Raw genomic sequence first — 17742 nt, 5'->3', positions numbered from 1 at the left:
GTGAATATAGTTGCACGTGTTCGCATTTCTGCGTTTCTTTTTTTGTTCGTGCAGCGTGTGTCACGAAACTCAACGCTGTTTCAGAGCTAGCACCGGTACGGTAACGACGTCGGTAACGACGAGGAAGTACGTCGGTGCCGGGAGGTGTGTGTCCAATGTGCAGGCTGTGATAATGCCTGGACATTGCTGCGTACCGCGGTGCCGCGAGAACTATGATGGTGGTGAGCGTGTGCGAATCTTCACCTTCCCTTCGGACCAAGCAAGAAGGGCTCAATGGATTAGAGCTATCCACCGTGCGGACGTCACTCCAGGAAAACGGTCGGTGGTAAGGAAACATCCCTTTAACTGTCGTTGTTACTCCTTCCTCAGTTGCATTGAAAACGCTGCGGGCAGCATGTTGCGAGATAATTTCGTAGTGCTGCCTCTTTTGGACCGGGTAAATCTGTAAAGTCGTAGCGAAATAGTTGTGCTGACATTCAGTTCACACGACATTTATAGAAATTTCTCTCGTACTGTCATGCACCTGTCTGATTTTTAAACTTCAGGTTCTAGAGCTTTTACTGTCTGTTTTTTTCTTATCCCAGGTCTGCGAGCGCCACTTTAAACCGTCCGACATGGCAAATAGAACAAGCTACACGGATACAAAGACCGGAAAAGTAATTGAACTGGCGCTGAAGCTCGTACGGTTATGACCTGATGCTGTTCCAAGAATACTTCCAGACTGCCCGGCATATCCTTCTGCCTGATATGCAAGGACGTCTCGAGAGGCCCCAGATGAAAAGAGGACGCGCCGACAGGCAGCTGCGTTACAAGATGCCATCAACTTGTCTATTGAAGCGCACCAGGCGGAAGAGGACAGAAACAAAATTTACAACTTCCAGCCGCTGTTGAAATGCATACCATGTATCAAGGTCTCCAAATTATGGACGGTGGTTTCCCAGCATGACTTTATACTCTTCCTCAATCTGACTGTCGATGGTGCTCCAGCAATCAAAAAGTCAGTTAAAGTCACCGAGGACCTCTCTCTAAAGCTGTTTTTTCATAATGTCGAGGTCACCAAACTTGATGGCGTGGAGATCATTCCAAAAACTCTGAATGATATTCGGTGCTTAACAGGTCTGTTGGATGTCGTTGAAAGCTCTGATAAGGCTCCTGCCTTCCGCGAACCTGAAGACAAGACAGGTGGCATATTGAAGCTCATGCTATCTCTTCTTGAAGACGCAACAAATCAAGAAATGCATGACGAATATCGGCAAGATGCTTTGACATTTTTAAAGGAACAAGTCTTTCTCCTTTTAAGCAAGTCACCCCGGTACTCTTCAGAGCTTTTGGTATTTTTCAGCCTTCTATTTACCATCTCTCCTCATGCTTATAGGTATTTGCGTAACTACGGAGGTCTCACATTGCCGCATGAGTCCACGATCAGGCGTGTATGCAATGCATATGTTATAAATCCAGCAGCTGAGCACCAGGATGCTTCTTTCCTGCTTTATGCGAAGAAGATCGCGAGTGCAATGAAGGATCATGAAAAGTCGGTGGTTCTCATGATGGATGAGATCCATCTACAGGCGTATTTTGAGTATCAGGGTGGTACGATTGTTGGCACTGCCAGCAACACTTCAAATGCAGCAAAGACAGCTCATGTCTTTATGATTCAAAGCCTCCTGTCATCACAAAAAAGTGTTGTTCACATTTTGCCAGTTGAACAAATTAATGCTCAACAGCTGAACACTGTGCTCCGCAGCATCATAAATGAGCTTGAAAAGGTTGAGCTTCGCATCATTGCAGTCATCACAGATAACTCTATCAATCGTAAAACAATATCTCTCTTTGGATTGTCATCAAAAGTCAGCAGCTCCTATCCTCACCCATCAGATCCCACTCGTCCTCTTTTTTTCGTTATTGACCCTGTTCACCTGTTGAAATGTATTCGGAACAATTGGATCAACCAAAAGAACCATGGAACATGCATGTTTTTTCCTTCACTTATGAATTTGAACTCCACCCCCAAAATTATCACTGCTTCGTTCAAGACCCTCCGTGATCTTCACCTAAAAGAAGACCACCTTATCAAGGCTGCTCCTACACTGTCAGTAAAGGCCTTCAATCTATCTAATATGGAAAGGCAAAATGTGAAGCACGCGCAGAAAGTGTTCAACCGATCAACCATAGCTGCTCTAGAAACATGCGGTCAAAGCTATGCACTGCAGCATGCAGCTGGAACAGCGGAATTTTTAAAGGTTGTCGAAACCTGGTGGAGGATTGTTAATGTGAATACGCCCAGCAAAGGACGCCGGCTTCGTGATGACTTGCAGACTCTCATTGCAGAAAAGCTGTGTCCACAAGTTGAATTCGTTCAAACCATCATGCAGTGGCTTGACCTCTGGGAGAGTTTGAAGTTTGACAATGTAATTCTCACTCGGGAGGCCCACAGTGTCTTGCGTCTCACTTCGGAAGCCTTGGTCAATGTAATAAACTATTGCCTTGAAGACCTTGGATTTGACTACGTACTTCTGGGGAAGTTCCAGACAGACTGCTTCGAAGAAAGATTTGGCAAGTATAAGAAGCTTTCCGGGTCGCAGTACCATGTGTCCATCAGACAAGTGTTCGAATCCGAACGCAAGCTTCGCCTACAAAGAGCCCTGGCGCTTCCAGACATGGATTCAGGGGCACCTGCTGTCAGCATTGATGAGGCGATTCTACAGAGGTTCAACACTGAAGTAAATGACAAGGATTTCGAAATGAAGGCACAAAATCTGCCAGCTATAACTTACGTGGCCAGATACTGCGCCCATGCGGCACTTAAAAAACTTGCCTGCACTGCTTTCTGAGCAAATTTGGTAGAAGATGAAGACATCATAATTGAGAATGCTGAAATTATAGCAAGCATGAATCGCGGAGGGCTCAAGTTCCCCCAACCTCCAGTTGTTAATGCTGTTATGACTGCTGAAATCGTCCTGGACAAGCTGCGAAGTGGAAAGTATGCTGTGCATTTCCATTCTCTAGCGAACCAAAGGCAAGCCCTTTTCACACTGGCCTGCCGACCTGATAGAAGACGGTGACAGTTTCGACGAATGTGAAAGCGGTCATAGTCCTCACTTGGTCATACATCACATTCGTAGCACTGCAACAAACATTCTGCTGAAAAACTATTGTAAAAATAGGAACGACAATCTTGTGCAAGCAAAAGTTGCTCAAAAACGGAAGCTTAACACTTTGAAATCTTGACTGTTCTAACTCCTTGTGTTGCACACCTCTGAAAATTTTCTGAATGCTTGTACTCTCTAATAAACATATCCGTGAAAGACATGAGAGTGCAAAATGGCAACAAGGACGAGTAAGGGAACAGGACGAGCCCTGCACTTTCAACAGGATTTATTCAAGGAAGAGAGTTTATATAGCCTCTGCTTTTATCCATGCTTTTAATTGTAGTTGATGTTTGTCAGCTTGATACTATATATGCGGGTTATTAGACGATGATGAATTCCTAAAGTTTTGGCTTGCTCGTATAATATAGCTACAAATTATGTACCTTTATGTACGAATCTGTTATAAATCTACTTCCTTTTTCGTTAACTAGCATTGATCAAAATCCGCGTCGCAACGACACGCGTTTTGCTAATAACATTAACTTTTTACTCCCTAAACTTAACACTAATTATGGAAAGCAAACAGTTCGTTTCACTGCCACCACATTATGGAACTCATTACCAGTTAGCATTAAGCAATCACCTAATATTTGTGCCTTTAAATCCGCTCTCCGTCAGTTTTTACAATCCCCCTAATAGTATTTTACTTCGTATATAGTACTAGTTTTGTCATTTATATTATTCAATGAGTTGTCTTTTGTATTTGTCTGTATGATATTAGGTGTGTAATCATTTTTCATTCAAATAAGGGTTTGCATTATTTCTCGTATTTCACTCACTGCTCATTTATGATGCCAAAAACTTTAATTTTTTTTGCATCTGCTGTCTGTAATTCATTTTTACAATTGTTCTTACAGGAGGTCCCGTCCACAGTTTCTGACTTTGGGACCTCCTTTTGTATTCCAATGTTTTTCTCTAACCTTGTACCATAAACATGTAATAAACCAACCTTGAACAACGAAAACTGGAAGTTGAGTAACGTATACTTTAGGTTAGCGGGAGAAAAGGAAGTGGTACGGTTTTACGTAGTTAAACCGAGTAGACATACGAAACCATCTGCTGAGCCTGGTTGGCTCTAGTTTTGATTTGCTGGGTCGTCGGCACGTCTGGCGACGATATTAGACTCAGGTTAAGCTCTGATCGAGGTTAAGCTGATCTGATCTGTTCGTGTCGTTGATGGAAGTTGATGAAGACGACGATGTGCAGTGCACAGCGCGAGAGTGTTCTAATTTCTTCTTCCCGCTCTCAGTCAGTACGACATTGAAACATTACAGGCATTGTATACTATTATGCACATTAAGCCATAGCCCCGTCTTCGATCTCCAAGTTAACAGGACCCCTGTCCTTCCGTCTTCAAATCTATCAGGCTACATCCTATTACCACTCCTTTTCCTGTCAAAAATTTCCTGTGTCCAGCAATTAACCGCCTGTGTCTTGGCCACTCCCCCGTAGTGGGTATGTGCCAGCAACGTCTGAGGCCTTCCTTCCTTCCTTCGAGTGTGCTGCAGTTTAACACGTGGCGTGATCGGCTGAGGCAGTAGCTTAGTGCTATCGTGCAGTGGCCAGCGAAGCTTATCTGTTCGCTCAAGGTCAGGAACGCCATAAAATTCTTGGTTGGGTTTTACCCCGTGAAAAAGCGTTTTTGCCCTAAAGTTGGTCGTGAAGAAAGAAAAAGCCCTGCCTCACTACCGTCGGACACTTAAACCGCGTCGTGACGGGAAAAAGTGGAGGCAATGCAAAAAGAGAAAAGAGCCAGAGGTGCCGTTCTGGTGGCCTCCGGATCCCTTTAGACCACCTGAGATTCTCTAACGTGCAAGGATAGCCCGCAGCACTCGTCTAGACAAAGGTCGCGACACACACGACGGACAAGAAAAATTAGCAACGGGGCAGAAACTACATTGAGTAGCACATCTCCCCTAGTCGGCACATGAAACAAGAACAGTAATGCAAATAGCAAGAGCTAGCGCCGTGTCAGTAGCAATGCTACTATCCAGCCGTTCTGATTAAACCGCTGATTCGTCTCAAAACCTTTTAGCCAGCCGCGAAATGGTTTCTGCCAGCTATCCAACAAACTTGCGACACGCGCTCCTAGGACTTTGCTGCCTTTCAAGACTCCGTGCTCAAGTGCTTGAAAGGAGGAATGGCTGTGATGATAGAAATATGACCGGTGAGTCAGATAATACGGTCATTTTTTTGTGCCCACGTTCCCAATTTGTATCCGCTAACTTCTTGCTGCATTTCACGTAGAAGCTGTCGCCAAAAAAAATAACTTTGATACGCTTCCTCGAGCTGTATATCAAAATTAAAACTGAGCTTTTAAAATCACAAGAGTTCGTTCGGCCATTATTTTTTGCGTGGCTTCGAGTACCGAACAGTACTGCTTAAGTTTTTATGAACTACGAAATGCTGTCTCTTAGGAATTTCAAAATGTCTGCCCGTGAAGACAACATTTCTATTTGTTTTCGCAGGGCCAAACTATATATTGGTATATTTAGCAGACGGTAAGACATAGGATGTTTCGCCTAAGACTGTTAGTCATCTTTCGATATAGGCTTCTGCGCTGAAAGAGCATTTCCTTTGGTTTAGTATTGCCACCGACAACGGCCATTAGAAAAGAGCTAATACGTGTTAATTGGGAAGCTGTTCAGTAGTTAACGTTGTTACCATTAGATTTAGGCGCATCATTTATTCAAATATTTGCAGCTCGTCATTGAAAATAACTATACAGTTTCAATATTTTCGAAAGGTCGTTCTCATTCGAGCTGAAAGATCATTTGGCCCTTTTACCGAGAGAAACTGAAATCGTGGAGCGTAGGAGAGCATGCAGCTATGCTTGCAGGCGCTCTTAATCCGGTGGCGCTGGCATCGCTTAGTACATTTACAGCGGAAGCTGTTATTGAGAGGCTTTCCGCGAATCACGCTGCGGATCCGCGTTGCACCTGTAGGCACTAGCTAGTACTCTGTACAGCAGGGGCGCTGTGCGCAGCACAAGTTAGCGGCACCACCACGGGGCGGCGCTGTGGGCGCTAGCGTTGCAGTCGGCGAAGTGCAGATGGAGTGAGCGCGAGAGTGAGGACGGGCGCATGCGATTTACGCAGCGACCGGGTAAACATCATGTGCGAATCAAGTCAAATGAGAAGATGGTTCGCACAGGCGAAGGGGTACTCTTGCATCGCGAAGACTGCGTGTAGAGGGAGGGGTCGTGTGAACAGCATATGCGCCAGCAATCTGTGTACCAATGAGAGTGCAAATAGGTCTCGACGTCACATCGTCGCCATAACGTATGCATCGAACGGGTTTTCTAAGGCAGCTGTAGAGGCGTTGGCGTACGCTGCATGATACAATGGCAGCAGTGTGCATATGATAGGGCAGTGACGACGGCATGGTTATAAGGAGCGGTGTGAGACATCGTAGATACCGGTAGGGCTGTGCATTAGCGCTCTGTGAGCCAGGATTCCGTTGCGTTTAATAATTTACACAGCGACAGAGAAAATGCTGAGTAATCTGAATTTTGGCACTGCGCGGGCCGCCGCATCCAGTAGGAGTCATGAAGCGTCAGCGGGAAGCGATCACGTCACACGCGAACCGTCGAATGACGCGCACTTGTAAGCGTGTTGGTTTGACTATAGTTTCTGTTTTCTGGGTGAGAAGGGGCGAAATTTCTTGCCCTGCAGCTCTTACGAGAATCGCCTTTTCAAAAACCTAATAAGCGGCAAGGATACTACTAAACAGCGAGCAACAAACTTCTTAATATATGAAGCGCTAATTTTGAGAGCTGGTAAGTTAACATTAAATTTTAGTCAAGGATCCTGCCATTTAACACGTATTAGTGGTTTTCTAAAAGCAAACGCTCTTTCAAAGGGACCCTGCAACACCTTTTAAGCAAAGTAAAACGACTCCCTCAATCTCATTAGACTTTGATGGCATGAAAATGTGAGCCAAATAATACACTTTTATACTCAGCAGATAATCCGTAATCATGCCAGAAAGTTGCCAAGCCTTTAACGGTAGAGGCATCCAGTCGGGTTTAGGTCGGGAATAAAACAAGCCAATAAGGTCAATGTTTTTATTTTTGCTTGTTTTTCATCATAGGAACTGTACGGGTCTGTTCCAGCTGATTTGCTGCCGGTGCTTCAAGTATGTGAGCACGCAATCCTGAACATTTTGTCACTCGTTTTCAGTAGTGCATTTAATCTGTGCTGTACACACTCACAATCCGCGCACTACCATTAACGCATAGCCCACATTATCTTGCGCCTCTATCTACCGTTCTCTCCGTGGCATAGATAGTTCACTTAACTGCATACAGTCTGCTGATTTCTTTTCAGTGTTCCAGTTTTGCTTGTTTTTCCTCAGAAAATGAAATAACTAGCATTGTAATCACGATAATAATAATAATTGGTTTTTGGTGGAAAGGAAATGGTGCAGTATCTGTCTCATATATCGTTGGACACCTGAACCGCGCCGTAAGGGAAGGCATAAAGGAGGGAGTGAAAGAAACGAATAGGTCCGTAGTGGAGGGCTCCGGAATAATTTCGACCACCTGGGGATCTTTAACGTGCACTGACATCGCACAGCACACGGGCGCCTTAGCGTTTTTCCTCCATAAAAACGCAGCCGCCGCGGTCGGGTTCGAACCCGGGAACTCCGGATCAGTAGTCGAGCGCCCTAACCACTGAGCCACCGCGACGGGGCTGTAATCACGATCCCAAACTGGTTTTCAGGAGTGCCTCCGAGCAATTCTACCCGCCGATGTACGAGTGGCGATTTTCATGATGCGCTACGTCCGGGACTTCATCCTACGCGGGAAAAACGGTTGAATGCGGCGTTAAGCTCCAAAGTACTGTTTAGGGTTTGGTGTAACCACTCGGCTCTGTGGCCGCTTCGGGGACGCTTTCATTAAACAGACACACCAGTAATCGAAACCACGATATATTTTTTAATGGTGTTAATTAATTTTATTGGTTAGTTTATGGTCATGCAGCCATCAAAGCCAGCCGAACTCCGGTATTCAGGAGTGAAGTACGACATCTACACAGCGTTGCTCAAAAGTCTTCAGGCCATACGGTTTCCCTTTAAGCCATATAGTGGAGACTCCTTGCGGCACCCCTAGAGATGAAACACCATGACGAGGGCTCCCCTCATTCTTAAAAGATGGAAAGCTTCCTAGCTACCATCAGTGAAAAGGTAAGCATGCGGCCTGAAGACTTTTCGCCGTGGCTCTACGTCTCCGAGGCTGTAGAGGAGGTTCTGCTAGCCGTATGCGGCGTCACCATGGTATTGCCTATGTGACTTGCAGAGAAAAAAAAAAAAGAGGCGTAAAATTGACGACTCACTACCTCAAAAACTGTTGAAACATGTTTAAAAACATCATTTTCGCACTTCTGAGCGCGCTCATCTTCTAAAAAATTTCCTTGAAAGCTCTCATTAAGCGTCAGCTTCTGGGTGATATAAGGGTTTGTATCAGAAAGTTTCAGGACTGGGTCTGTAGCGAGTGAAGAAATGGTGGCACAGAGATGCGCTCACGGGGTAGTGACGCGCTACCCTGATAAGGCAGTGTGCCAAAATACTTCACTGTGGTGAAGTCAAAAGTTTGTGTGGTGTGTTTTCGTAAACACGTGCGTGAGTCATTTTGTAACTGCACCACGAACACAGAGTTATAACAACGAGAGGACTTGAACTCTGGCGTTAAACTAGGCAAATCGGTCACAGAGACGTTAAACATACTTCGGTAAGCGTACAGCGATGAGGCAATTAATAATTCGAACGTAATGATTCAAGTCGCACAGACACTTTAGATGTGGAAGAGCGTCCCTTGAAGACGATTATCGATATGGAAGACCTTGTACAAGTAACACGCCTGCAAACGTGAAACAGGTTAAGGAACTTGCCCGGGTTCGAACCCGACCGCGGCGGCTGCGTTTTTATGGAGGAAAAACGCTAAGGCGCCCGTGTGCTGTGCGATGTCAGTGCACTTTAAAGATCCCCAGGTGGTCGAAATTATTCCGGAGCCCTCCACTACGGCACCTCTTCCTTTCTCCTTTCACTCCCTCCTTCATCCCTTCCCTTACGGCGCGGTTCAGGTGTCCAACGATATATGAGACAGATACTGCGCCATTTCCTTTCCACAAAAACCAATTATTATTATTATTAAGGAACTTGAGCATGAGGATGGCCGAAAAATGATCAAGGGGCTCCTCCACCACGGCGGAGTTGATGGGGATCCGGCTCGGGCTGGACCTGCTGCTCACCCTCGGCCCTCCGCCGCCCAGGAGTGCTCTGCTGTGCGACTCCCGCGCCGCCCTCAGCCGCCTGCAATCTAACGGCCGCGGTACCCCACTAGTGCAGGAAATTCGCTCGCGCATCGAGCGCCTCGCGCAGAGAGGTTGTGCCGTGCGTGCACAGTGGGTGCCCGGTCACTGCGGCATCGCCGGCAACGAAGAAGCTGACGACCTCGCGACCGCTGCACACCAACTACCTGCCAGCGATCTGCCCCTTGCGCTGGAGGACGTGCGTGCGGCCATTCACGACCATCTCCGAAAGCAGCACCCCGACCCACGCATCGCGGGAGGTGAGCGCATCGACAGTGTCACCGGCTGTCGCGCACTTACACGGTCGCAACGTGCAATGATCCTCCGCGCGCGCATTGGCTGCGTGTGGCCCGGGGAACGACGGGTGCGTCACGGAATCGCGACGAGTGATGTGTGTGACGGATGCGGTGCAGTGGAAACACTAGAACATCTGCTCCTTCGCTGCTCCGCGTTCGACGATGCTCGTCGCGATATGCTCGCGGCCGCAGGGCATACTACCAGACTCCATCAAGACGCTATTGTGGCCGCAGGGCAGTGCGCGCACTCGTGAGCGAACTTTGGTGAGCCTATGTGCATTCCTCGAACACACGGGCTTGACGTCCCGTCTGTTCTCCGTCAGGTAGTTACACGCAGTGACCGAACGCTCCGCGAGTTCTACCTTGAACGATTAATAACTGGACGCCCCACTCCAGTTGTAACCTACACAGTGTTGTGCGCGTGTGTGATTTAATTCCTCTTAAATGAACTAATCACGCGCACAACCTGGACACATTACTTATTGTGTAAATAGTTTGTACATATTACTTCTCCCCCTGTCCTCTATTCCTGTCCCCTCACCTCTTTCATTTCATTTCTCCATTCTGCCTGCTGTCCTTTATTTCCGCTGCCCCAGCTCAGGTGCTTCAGTATCGATGGCAGATGCCGGGGCTAGCAAAAATCTTTTCCTTCCTTTTTACTATTATTTTTAATAAAACCACTACCACCATTACCAGATCGCGGACACTGCTGGTGTTTCGTACCGGTCAGTGGAGGCCATCCTAACGTCGGAATTGAACGTGCGGCGTGTCACTGCCAGACATGTTTCCCAACTACTGACCCCTCGGCAGGATGAACTACGTCACTGAGCGCTCATCGTTGATGACTGTTTCGTTTACTGCAGCGTGTTATCGCGTTCGTACACACCCAACTCGCTTCATTTAGCGAATGCCAAACTGTTTTCCCCACAGGTACACGCAGTGGCGAACGGCGGCGGCTATGCGTTTCGGCTTGGCTTGCACGAGAGATGGCGCCAGGGGCGCGCGCAGCTAGAGCAGTGCGCTGCCCCGGCTCCACGGCTGGTTACGAGAGAGAACGGGGACGCCGCGAAACGCCGGAACGAGGGTCAGAGAGCTGCGTTCTAAAATGACAAACTGTCTTGGACTCTGATACCCGCCGCGGTGGCTCAGTGGTTAGGGCGCTCGACTACTGATCCGGAGTTCTCGGGTTCGAACCCTACCGCGGCGGCTGCGTTTTTATGGAGGAAAAACGCTCAGGCGCCCGTGTGCTGTGCGATGTCAGTGCACGTTAAAGATCCACAGGTGGTGGAAATTATTCGGGAGCCCTTCACTACGGCACTTCTCTCTTCCTTTCTTCTTTCACTCCCTACCTTATCCCTTCCCATACGGCGCGGTTCAGGTGTCCAACGATATATGAGACAGATAGATACTGCGCCATTTCCTTTCCCCCAAAACCAATTATTATTATTATTATTATTATTATTATTATTATTATTATTATTATTATTATTATTATTATTATTATTGGCCTCTGATAAACTTAACAAAGAAAACAGCAACTTTATTAGAGAGTGCTACTAGAACTCTAATCAAAGACGAAGTACCATGAGCAAACTCGTCATCGAAAGCTATGCGGGTATAGATATGGCGAACTGAAGGAAGGCTTGAATGCTCGCTTTTCGCAGCGTGGCACACAACCTCGGAAAGAAGGAAAGATATGGGGGAATTATGCTTCGTAAAGAAGTATGCCTGACTTAGTATCTCGGATTTGAGGGTACGAATGCAGGTAACACGCGGTGAGGGTAATTTCTTCACGCACTGAAGAAAATTTGCCGCAGGTAGCGGACTGTACCCAACATGACGTCTTTGTCTTTGGGCAGCGCTGTCTTGATGCATTCCTGCGAAGAAAAAAAGAAAGCGGTGATATGGAGGTGTTCTATGCTATCAACCCTCCAAAATCAATAATTCAGTATCGCCCTACGCACAAGGAACCATCTTAGATAAGGTGTGAGGTCGTCACAAACCAAACCATGTATCTTTTCATCTGCGCTACAAAGTTTCTACGAAGTAGGCATAATAAAATAAACTGAGTAGTCGAAGTGAGCAAAGTTGGCAAAGCTGTCACAGTTGCCTGTATTGCGGAACTGCGGTTATACGCTAAAGTAATATTGTCTTAAAGAAGCATGTTGCTCTTCACACCAAGAATAGAGTCGGATTTGTTATAAGAGCTAGGTACTAAACCTGAGAACTGTTTTATAGCGCGCACACTACACAGGAAGTAAGTAAGACAAGACCCATGAAAAGCGCTAATTCAGCCGAGCGTAGCGCTTGTGTATGTCTTCTCTTCTTTACTTCCAGTGTTGTGCATTCGTGCAAGCAAAAGTTCCTTCATGCATAACCAGCTCGCCACAAACCGCCACGCTCCTCAGCAACAGTACCGAAGCTATAAAAGCTCGCACAGGCGCAGACAAACAGGAGTCCTCTACGCTATTCATATTTCCAGCTGCATTCATGCCCGTTATATAGAAGACACGCGGAAACGGTCCAGCTGAGGTGCCTGACGGCTGAGTAGCAAACTTTTGAGGCTACTCAGGTGGCGAAAGCCAAATACAAGAACGCATTTGCGACTGTTGAAGCGCTTCGCGCTGCGAAAAGAAATGGTGGCGGTTTAGGTCTGGTTAAACCTGGAGTGACGCAATAGCTACAGCTGGCCTAGTGGAACTTGCTCAGTTGAATTGCTAAGTCAGTCTTTCGCCGCCCAGTTTCGCTGGGCGTTCCTTCTTCATTTTCGTCCCACTTGACAAGGCGCATGCGCACAGTTGTGGAAGCTCGGTTTCGCCGGCGCGCCGCGCCGCCGGCAGCAGCAGCTGCTCCGCACCATGTGGCTGGTCACGTGACCAACCAGGCGACAAACCACGTGATCAGCCACGGCGCCCATAGAGCTGGCGCCGCGCCGCCGTGGACGGAGCTGCTCCGCACCACGTGACCAACCACGTTACAGCGTGGCGCGCCGCCACGCTGTAAGGCTCGAAATGCTACCGTAATGCAGCTATCGCTAGAAATGCTTGCAGGCGCATACGAGTCATCGGCGGAGATGTGCTTGCGCGCTATTCACTCAAGACTCTCGTCAAAACCAGCTGTACTGTGCCTCGACTGCCGCGGCAGCGCCGCTTTGCTGTAGAAAATACAGAGCTGCGATCACAATTCCAAAATCGTCCCAGACTCCTTACGACTTCCTTGCGGGAGTGTCATGTAGCCGTTATTCCGTTTCGTGTGCAAACATACCCTTCGACGAGGCTCAAGTAAGTTCCGCCTCTTGCCGATTTTAATTCCATAAATGTAGCGAATGGACTATGTGTATGTAAGAATACAACATAGAATCTTAAAATTTGCGCTTGAAAATTGTGAACAGACGTCAGCGAGCAATGATTCGTTCGTGACATAAAACAAGAGGGATGGAGGAAGAGGAAATGCCGGGAGATTACCCATAAAAGCGTTTCGGTTGGCTACAATGCAGATAAAAAAGAAGAGTAAATATAAAAGAGCTTCTGGGGCAACAACAACAACAAGAGCGAGAGGAAAGAGAATGCTTAAGTAAAAACCAAAGGACTGAGTTAAGTAGTTAAGTACGTGCTTGCTGATCTCAGTAAAAATATACGAATGAAAGAAAACTGTGGGTAGCGTGTTTAGCTCGCGTGCACTTCAAGACCTCTATGATGCTACCCCGTTTATGAACGCTTTCGCTGTATCAAAGCCAATTTAGCTCCAATACAATAAATAGGACAACTACAGACATATTGCTTTTGATACTCGTATCCCAAACTTATCGTCTCCAGAAAGCACGGTTCGGTCAAGAAGAAATTGCAATGTCATTTTCTCAATTGATTATTGTTTGTCAATGGACCTTTCATTATTTTTGATAAGAGAGACAGTGCGTCGTAGTTGGCTTTTCCAGGAGTAAAAGGTGTAACGATGATTACCGAGTTTGTGCACTCGTCTCTATACGGGGGTAAGAGTTTTCTTCATAGAAAAGCATAGCCTTTTCTTTTTTTTTTGCTCAACGTTACTCCCACTCTATCAGTCAAAAGCACATCTTTCCGATAAATTCATATATCAAAAGCAATGTTGCCGCGCTTTGTCCCAAGCACAGCCGAGTACAAGGGAACACGTTTTACTGGCCTCTTCTTTTGTGTTAGCCTACCGCAATTTCTGCTGTGATGTCCTCGATGTCAGTGGTCAATTCGTGGCCGATCATGTCCTGCAAAGTATACTTGAATGAGTGAAAACAGAAGTCGTGTAAATGAGGCGTTTCTGTGTCACATGCTTCAAGGTATTACAGCGTAAGCTTCTGGCGCAGTGTATAGCAATGGCAAGTTTATTGGCAACGCCTTCGCTAATTCAATGACAGCCAGATGACCCGTTTCCGGCAAATGAAGCCCTCTCCTAATACATTTCCTCCCGCTCTCCCATTCGCTAAAAGAAGGAATGGTAATTGATTATCAGGAAAGCAAATGACGAAGTAACTGCCTCACTTCTTGGTGGGCACCTCAACCGCGCCGTCAGGGAAGGGATGACAGAAAGAGCGCCACACCACTAGCGACGTACTGCGGGAAATGGTCGAGCAGAAGTTCTCTATTTCTTCGAGAGGTGGCTCTGTATAGAGTAGCAGTCGCCGCTCCCGCTTACCAGTGCCACATCGTGAAGTGTTAACGAACAAAGGCCAGGTACTTACTTGCGCTTAGTATCGTTTGAAGTACGCATTTAGCCGACTCGGGTCATCTGTATTAACGCGAGCGATTAAAGCCTTTAATTACTCGCCAGGGAAAAGACCAACGCCTGTGAAAATGTTAAGTCAGTTACTACGATAGCGCGTCATTAAATGGCTTAACATACCATTTTTCATAGTTAGGTTTGTCGGAGAGAAACGTCGGAAGTGTTTTATGGAAATGAGCATGCTGGTTGTTGGAATAACTACGTTGCACGACGGCATGAGCACGGCACCCGCCTTGAGACACATTTGGCACGTGATGAGACAGAACTGTCGCTGCCACCTTTCCGCAGTCATAGGGAGAGCGAATGACATGGTAGGTCCTTTATATTTCTTTTCACTACTCTCACAAAGAAAGCCACGAAAATTTTCCTGGTTGCCACAGCGTGTAAGGAAACGGACCCCCCAATTTAGCAGTTTGTGAAAAACTCACGGCAAAAACGCCCTACTAGGAGCAGTGAAGTCATGCATGCATAATTGTTCTTTTATGCCGGAATCCGCATGCACCGTACTCACCGGACGCATCCTTACGACCAAGATTGCGTAACTCCTGTAACACTCCAGAAGCTTTTTTTCAAACAGCGTCGTGTCCTGTGTAAGGGTTAAAAGGAAGAAGATTACGCAAGTACAAGATCAGCCGTTTCTGTGTGCCTCGATTGTAGTCGATGATTTATGGCCTAATTCTAACACCTAATTCTATAATTGCTCAAAGATTTCCTGGTGGAATCGATGCAATCAGTGGACATATCGCATAATTCAGAATGCTACCACCGACGATCACTGAACAAACAAAGCCATAATTCTAGCTAATGTACTATCATTATTACCACTATACATTAGATCATGTGAATACTTCGTGCCACGATAAGGGTAAAACTCTATACATATGCTCTGCCCTGCTGTCATACAGTTCTAGAGTTTACGGCTTTGGAACTGCCCATTGTAGTTTCTGCCGCAAATTCGACCATATTTTTTTGCATTGGGAAACAAAACTGAATACAATACAATTAGGAATTCCTTTTGGCTGGAACAGTGCGCTTTTCGGCTATTTTTCGCTTCGGACCAGCTTAGCTTTGAACCTATGCCTCCTTTCATGGCGCCGCTCGTCGCTTGCGGCCGTCGCGCGAAATTTTGCTTGCATGGACCTCATATTTCACTGTATCACAAGAGAAATAGTCCTGGTAGTTGTCAAAAACAAGGGCAAGCAGTCCACTGTACAGCGAGGGTGCATGGCTTCAGTTGCACGCTATCTGGCCATGTGACTCCAGAAAGCCACCTCATTTCGTGGCTGCACATCTCAGAGTATGCCGCCTTTCAAGGTCTGCTCGCAAGAAAGTTAGAATTAAGAAAGACAGCTACCGGTGACGGATTGGATTTGGAACAGGAGCAGTCGCTGATCCAGACGCTGGGACAGCAGCAGACGGTGGTGTATACAAATACACTACGCTGTATCTGCATACCTCAACTACAAGTAGGCGAAAAAAATTTGGCAATACATTACTAGACTTAATTTGGTAAGTCCGAAATAATAGGATGAGCAATAGTTTTCAAACAAATTGTGAACTTACACCGCTGTGGTGCTCAGTCGCCGCATAGCACAGGTGCGTGACCAGACAAAAGTGCTGCAAAACCTGAAGGAATTGCGATACGAGAAGAGAGCGGAAAGGAGAGAAAACACAGTTAGATGGCAGTATCAAGGTTAGTGCTGATTCTGTGCGGTTTCAGGTGGAGTGAGAGGAGAAAAACAGGGGCATTGCGATGCGAGTGGTGGCAAGGACGGTAACGAGATCATGGTTGAAGTACTTCATGTGGCTTACATGGTTAGTAGACTTTATGTCGATGGCTAAGACAATATTAAAAGGGCTATATATATATATATATAGAAACTGTCTGAGGAAGGCACTATAATTCAGAAGGTACAACATTTGTCCGTAATGTCCCGAGACTGAGTCCATTAATAAAATAGTTTTTAACATTTAAGCCATTTGTGCAGCACTCTTTCGAAATAGGCATCTTTTCAGTCTATACACAGCTTCCAACGCTTATTGATGTCTTGGAAACAGTTGGAAAACGCTTCTTTTGGCAGGGTTGTCAGCTCTTTTGTCGTGGCGTCTTGAATGGCCTCCACGCTCTTCATCAAGCGAATTTTAGGGCCCTCTTCACACGAGGAAACAGGAAAAAATCGCATGGGGAAAGGTCAGGCGAGTATGGCAGATGGAGAAGTAAAGTAATGCTGTGCTTGGCGAGAAATTTTGTTACGCTGAGAGCAGTGTGCGGCCTTGCGTTATCGTGGAGAAGGCTCCGTAGTCCAGATGGCCTTAAGTCGGGGCGATGGCGTCGCAGTGCATCACGCATGTGTTGGAGCACGCGGATATAAAACTCCTGATTCACCGTCAGCCCTTGTGGGACGAACTCGTGGTGTATGACACCTGTGGCACCGAAAAAATATATCACCATCATCTTTGTTTTGGTCTTCTGTCGCCGCATCTTTCTCGACGCCGGAGAGCTTGTGGACTGCCATTCGGCGCTCCGCCTCTTTGTTTGAGGATTGTATTGAAAAACCATGTTTTGTCTTCAGCAGTGATGCTGTCAACGAATGCAGCATCCTTCTCTGCCTCGGAGAACAAATCAGCGCTCACTGATGCCCGCGTATCCTTCTGGTCTTGTGTGAGGAAGTGCGGCACAAGTTTTGAATTCAACTTTCGTTTCCTGAAGTTCTCACGCAAAATTTGGTAGCATGTTGTCTTACTAATGTCGAGAGCATCTGATAGCATGCGGACTCTAAATGTGCGGTCTTGCTGTACGATTTCCCTGAACCGTTGTTTTCATTCCGTGAGGTTGAAGGGCGCCCCTGCCTTGTGTCGTCTTCCACCGACGTTCTCCCCGAAACTAACCTCTTTTGCCACTCGAAAACTCGCGCCCATGATAATGTCTCATTGGTGTAAGCGTCACGAAGGAGCTCATACGTCTGTGTGGCTGTCTTGCCAAGCTTCACACAGAATTGCGCAGAGCAGAGCGCAGATACTGACGCACTAAGTCGCGCCTAGACCTAAGAGATGCTAGGCGCATACAGAAGATTCAGCGCAGAATTCAAGCGCTGCAAACACAACGCTGGAGGACATTTTGCCAAACACTTGATCCATGGAAGCCTTTGTCACGCGTTTGGAGTGTAATTCGGGGTCTTCGCACGTCCCCTCAACAGCGCTACCCTTTCAAATCCGTAGCGCTCCATCAAAGGC

At 46.8% G+C, this 17742-nt stretch overlaps 1 long non-coding RNA gene and 1 pseudogene across 1 annotated transcript; one reads left to right on the top strand and one right to left on the bottom strand.

The window, feature by feature from the left end:
* Positions 1-71: 71 nt before the first annotated feature.
* LOC144124274 (uncharacterized) lies at positions 72-3228 on the top strand (annotated as a pseudogene).
* Positions 3229-11462: 8234 nt separating this feature from the next.
* LOC144123484 (uncharacterized) lies at positions 11463-16136 on the bottom strand. Its single transcript, XR_013313104.1, has 4 exons — positions 16072-16136; positions 15020-15094; positions 13937-13993; positions 11463-11633 (listed from the first exon to the last, which is right to left on the bottom strand). It is a non-coding gene; the product is annotated as an uncharacterized LOC144123484 (long non-coding RNA).
* Positions 16137-17742: the final 1606 nt, after the last annotated feature.

Source organism: Amblyomma americanum, chromosome 3 (genome assembly GCF_052857255.1).
Source record: "Amblyomma americanum isolate KBUSLIRL-KWMA chromosome 3, ASM5285725v1, whole genome shotgun sequence".
Classification (NCBI taxonomy): Eukaryota; Metazoa; Arthropoda; class Arachnida; order Ixodida; family Ixodidae; genus Amblyomma; species Amblyomma americanum.
Note: the sequence above shows the minus strand (reverse complement) of the source record. Positions and strands in the feature narration are given on the sequence as shown.